We start from the raw sequence: 6,317 nt of genomic DNA, 5'->3' as shown, positions 1-6,317 counted from the left end.
ATTCATGTTGAGAGGGACAAATAGAAATGCGGAGAAAGCCCATCCATGCGCAAAGAGCAAACAAAACTCCAATATCCTACATGGTTTGAGAGTTGAACCTTGGACCTTCTTACTGTGATGGAAGAGTGCACATGAGCACAATGTTACGTGATCTGATATTAACATTTAGGGTTGTGCATTATGAAAAACAAATCTTATATTGGTCACTGTCTTACTAATCACATAAAAAATGTTTTTTTAACAATATTTTCTCATCAAAATATACCTGGAGTTTTGTTTTGTTTCATTTGCACATGTTTAACACACAAACCCTGCAGATTTAGGCTGTGTTCTTTTCTCAAACAGAAAACACACTGTTTCACCTTGTGATGTCATGCGGTAATACAGGAAGTACTCCACTGTGTTTTTTAAAACTCCATACACCTTCATTTGAATAATTTTGATAATTTCAGCACTAGAATTTCCAATCTGTACTTAATAAAAGCTTAAAACGCAAATGTTGACTACTACATGACATCAGAAAGTGGAACTCATACATGTGTGAATGAAACAAAACACAACTCCACGTATGTTTTTGTAATATAGGATGTCTAATTTCCTGAACATAAACAATACAGACTTTTAATCGTTGGCAAAATTAGAAAGGTTCTTCCTCCAAAGTCTAAACTCTGCTCCAAACCACATGCTTGTACAGACAGAGGACTGGCTGTGGATCTCTTCAGTAAATGTTACTGATGATGCGAAGCAAGAACCACAGCTTTTAATAATGTCAAAGCCCCATTCACACTACACACCAAGTTACTCTGTGGTAGACTGACAGAAATTTGGTTGCCAGTCTTACTGATCAGCAAATACACTAATATACACTAAAACTACATAAATTTTATATATATATATATATATATATATATATATATATATATATATATATATATATATATATATATATATATATATACACACACAATATATAAATGTTTTGCAACAGAATTAGCAAATCACAATGGCTGCAGTTTCTGAAGTACCATTATTTTTTTCTCAAACAACTAAATCTCCTGTGTTATTATAATTTGAGACCATTTGAAATTATCACTCACTGTTATATGTTTTATTTCGATTGTTAGAAAAAAAAAAAACTGTCAAAGGAGGATCCAGGCACTTCTTGGAACGACATGGAGCTTCCAGCGAAAGTTTGCTGACACCCGTTGCCCTACAAGCAACACAAGCCCGGTGTGTACACAGAAGAGCTTATTTCAAACTCCAACAACCGCACAACAAGAACCAGAATAACCTTGTACGAGGAGGCAGCCCACTCACCAAATATGTTGACAAAAACACAGCCCCGGGCAAACACTGGGAATGCACCGAGCCCGTCTCCCCTCCGTACTTTACACAGCGGTGCAGTTTAGACGCATCACTGTTGCCTCAATTCAATTCAAAACTGTTGGAGAGAGATCACATGAAGTGCTCTGCTATTTTAGGAACTACCGCTTTACCCAGAGTGATCCGTCGTAAATGAGGCGCGCTGACAAATCCATGCATATACTGTACTGTACCCTACACTGTGTCGAAATGCTTGTGAAATATTCAAGACTGGAGTTATATAGTTAAAATGCTCAGGAATACTATCAGAAAGTTTATAAGACAGTAGGGCTACAGCTAACGAGTATTTTAGTAGGCAACTAGCCAGATTTTTTTATTAATACCATATTGACTTATTGTGGAATACATTATATCAGTATTTATTGTATGTGTGGCAACTTTTGGTTATTTTTCTGTGCGATAAGATTTGAGCTGTAAAGGGTTGAAAAATGAACTTCTGTAACTCATAGACACCAACTGTGTTTTCCATGTTTCAGTTAATTTATTGCTGCAATTTTTGCAAAATTGTATGTTTACAACAAACCTGCTTTAGAGTTATTGAGACAGTGGCAATTAATATTATCTTTTTCATCTATTTTCTTCAGCAATATATTGCACTTCAGATATTGTTATTCTTAAAAAAGCAATTATCTGTTGTACGTACATGGAGCATTTTTACAGCCAAACATTTTTTTACCAAGTCAAGGTTGAAATATGGTCACCGTCAAGGCTGCTAGATATAGAACACTTGTGAATAAAGAGTATTATTATTATTGAAAACTTTAGTTTATTCTTTTTGACATTTAGATTTAATAATGTCACTGTCTTTATTATAAAAGGTTGTTGCGTCTGTTTTAGAGTGAGTATAGTCCAAATTATGATTATGATGATCAAAATAGTATATTGATTACAATTATTTTTATAGTTAACCAGTCACACCAATTCTGATTAATCATTACATCGCTTCAATCAGCTTGAGTCTTAATTAAAAAGTTTATCATCATTACTATTACAATTACCATCATCACTTTCCTTAAGTGACTAAAATGTACTTGTAATCATTTTTCCTTAGAGCATACATGTGGTCCGCCACTGAAAGACACTTGCAAGTATCTGTGCTTTTTGGTTTTTTTTTTTTTTTTTTTTTTTGTTGCCAGAGAAAGCAGAGTTGGATGCATTAAGGTTTATTCACACACTGATTTTGGTGCAAACAATTTGGTGATTTTTACCAAAGTTCCCCTTTTATCAGCACAGCTCAGTCCATTTCCACCTCTGATTTGAACTATTATGTCCAGTAAATCTTGACAGAGTAATTACACACTGATTGTTTTAACGTCCTTTAAGTGTCAAGGAAAACAAAACATTGATGAAAAGATGAAAAGCAGCTCTCATTTAATCAACCCTTAACTTAACACTATTATCAAAAGCTATTAAAAGAGCTATAAAAACAGGTATTGAAGTGTGACAAGTCCATTGATTTCATTAGCGCTGCCCCCTTCCACTCAGTGTGTGTGTGCGCTTATCATCTGCAAAACTCCATCATTAACATTTACCTCTCTCTTTCTCTCTTTCTCTCTCTCTCTTTCTCTCTTTCTCTCTCTCCCTCGCTTTCTTCATTCAGACCGTGTAGACACATTCATGCTCTTCTTTGATGTGCTAGTTAACCGCGGAGAGGGGAGCGAGGAGGTCAAGGGCTGGCTGCGTGCGATGCCTGTCACACTCAAGGCGCCATTATCCATCTCTCCATCTGAACTACAAGGACTCGCGGCGGCCGCTTTTGAATCCGAATGAACTTCCCACAATCCTTTGCTTTCCCCCGACTTTGATTAATACTCCTGACAAGGCTGCCTATTATTATGAATTAGACTGGCACAGCAGCGCGTGTCACATGTTATCTGGAGAGGCAGGAGGGACAATGGGGAGGAGACACACACAGCTCCGAGCCCTGACAAAAATGCACCGGGAGAGACTTGGCACTTTGATCCAGGGGCTTTCAAACACTGACATATAAATGTACTGCTCACACTGCTTTACACGTGTTGAAGAGGCTGGTGACTTTGTGATGGTGAGGGAGTGGGAAAGAAAAAATTATATTACAAGACAACAATCCAGTCTATTAAAGGACCTATATTACGCAAAATTGACTCTTGTGAGCTTTAAGCCACATTAGAATGTTGTTATTTCCTCAAAAACATACCCAGAGTTGTGTTTTGTAGTTTTGTTTGACACACATACACACCTTTTGCATTATTAGTCTGTCTACATCTCCAAAGCTCAAAATACTCTGTTCCACCTTGTGATGTCATGTAGTGGTAGTTTCAAGTTAACAGCTACCTTTTATCTTTTGTTCTGTAAAGATGGGCAATTCCAGGTCTAAAATTATTACAAATGATTCTAGTGAAGGTGTATGGAGTTACATCACAAGCCTGGAACAGAGCTCACCCAATATGCGTATTTGTGTGTTAAACATGTGTGAATGAAGCAAAATGCTACTCCTGGTATGTTTTTCATGAGTAAACAACTTTATTATTAAATGCATGTTTTATTCATCTATGCTTAACAGCGTAGAGTAGCACAAGAAAAGGATCCAGCAAAAGGCAACCCCAGTGAGTCACAGAAAGATTCATTAAGGCTCGGTGTCCTTGATGTCACTACAAGCACAAAAACATGCACAGAACAATTTAGCATAGTTTCCACTGATGCACTAACTACAATTAGGCTGTGTAATTAATCTCATTTTAATCAAAATGAGATCCGATCATTTCCAATCCTCTGCCAGTGAAATCATGTGGTTTGGAGCAGAGTTCAGACTAAAAGACTAATATTGTGTCAAATGGCGCCGAATAAAAGTTTTATCTTGTTTATGTTTATGAGATTAATATTGAAAGTCACAGCCAAAAAAATCTAAAATGTAACACATTCATCATTGTTAGTTTTACAATAAGAAGACACACTGACCTTGTGTTTTTTATACTTTAACTTTCTTTCACAACTTAAATCATACTATTTTTGAATGGTACCACAGTTGTGAAGCGTAAAACGTAAGCACCATTCACACAAGTTTCTATCTGACAGTCTGAAATCGAGGTTACAGGCAAAAGGGATTAAAGAGGGGGTATTTTGTGTCTGTGGGGTACTGCTAACACATAACATATAGATCACCATGTTAGTTTGTATTGTCTTGAAAATGCTGTATTTGCAACAACAACAAAAAAGTTTTATAAGTTTCACTTTTGTTTTTGACACTCTTTGCTCTTTGTGCTAAGTCAGTCTCCCTTCAGAGCACTATCACATCACAGTCTGCATGGGTCCCACTCATGAAACTACTGCATCTTATCAGCTTTGTCAAGGTGTGGTGTACAGTTTTGTATCACGCTTTTATACATTTATTGTGGGTTCGACTTGGGCCTGGGAGGGATCACAAAATTACTGAAACATATATGGATGACATCTAAAACCTCTTCAGGCGTGTTTTTGATGACAGAACAATGCTATAACAGGAAACTAAACTTAGACTGAAATATGCTTTGCCTCATAGCCTGGATCCATTTTAAATAAGTGCATATAACTAATGTTTCAGTAATACTCTCACATCCCACAGCCTCCTACACAACTCACAAAATTTAAGCTGCATTAAAGCCTGGAAGACACAAGGACCACCAACTACCCATCAATCCCCCTTTTGGGTTTATTATAGTGCGGTGAGCTTATTGACTGGAAGAGTAAATTCAGGCTTTACTCTCTGTCAACAAGAGGGAGCTCTCCATGTTGTAGGTCAGCCCTGTATACAGTAATCCCCTGTGGAGTGACTGGTCCGGGGGGACCAGTCTCTGCTCCACCTAAAGCCACTCATCATGATTTCAATAATAACAGGTTGGATTGGCGTGATACATGGCGGCATGGAGCTAACTCTCAAATGAGCTACTCTCGTCAGCGTATTGGGTATTTTTTGGGAGACATCTGCTAACAGCCAGAGCAGATGTAATGGTGGATATTAGCGCTAATTGCTAATGGACTGTTGGTCACTGAGGTCGTGCGGTGCTCTGTGAGATTACAAGGGGATTTTTTTCGCTTTTAATCTACTGAGGAATCACATAATGGATAAATGAACAGTGTCGGGGCTAATGGATATGACTTTTACAAATGTGATAAAACTTGTGAAACTCATGCACCTGTGAAATGGTAGACTTTGGTAATGTCAGAAATATTTTCTCTATAGAATTTATGGTGAAGGTATGTAAAGATGGCATTATGATGAGATTAAAGGATTTGGTGAATAAATATTTGCAAGGGATTTCTTTCTCTTTTTTCTCTTTTTTTTCCATGCAATAGTGTTAAAAAGTGACAATGACTTTTACCAATATACTGTTGGACTCTTTAGACCTACTTTTATTTTGTTTTTTGAATATAATATTATTCTGTCATAGCAACAAATTTGGAAGTACTATATATATTGCTACAGAGATATACTGTGATAAACAATAATATTTAAACTACTTTATGCCACTAATACAATAATGCCAGTGAGACATTTTTAAATAGACAATATTATTAAAAGGCATAAGCTACAACAAATAAATAACAGAATGAACCAATAATTAGTCATAGAAGTCCCTTATTCAACCTGTTACAGCTTTTGTATTAAATATCCCAAAGCTCCCCACTTTTGCAAATAAATTGTACACACGATAAATATTGAGCCACAAAGTATATTGTTCCATCTTTTATATATTGTAATTATCGTGACAGGTGTATATGATATTCCCAGTGATGCATGTTTCATTATCGTCCTATAGTCAGTTGGTGCACTTTGTTATTTAAAGGACCTGCATTACAGTTTTTTCTGATCTATGCTGTAATTTTGTTTCCTCATTAAAAACATACAGGGTGTGGTGTTTTATTTTATTCCCACATGTTTAACACACAGACCCTGCATATTTAGGCTGTGTTCTCTC

Source organism: Boleophthalmus pectinirostris, unplaced genomic scaffold (assembly GCF_026225935.1).
Source record: "Boleophthalmus pectinirostris isolate CB_2022bp ecotype Guang Dong unplaced genomic scaffold, ASM2622593v1 HiC_scaffold_4, whole genome shotgun sequence".
In the NCBI taxonomy this organism is placed as follows: domain Eukaryota; kingdom Metazoa; phylum Chordata; class Actinopteri; order Gobiiformes; family Gobiidae; genus Boleophthalmus; species Boleophthalmus pectinirostris.
The sequence above is the reverse complement of the archived record's forward strand: the minus strand, read 5'-3'. Positions refer to the sequence as shown.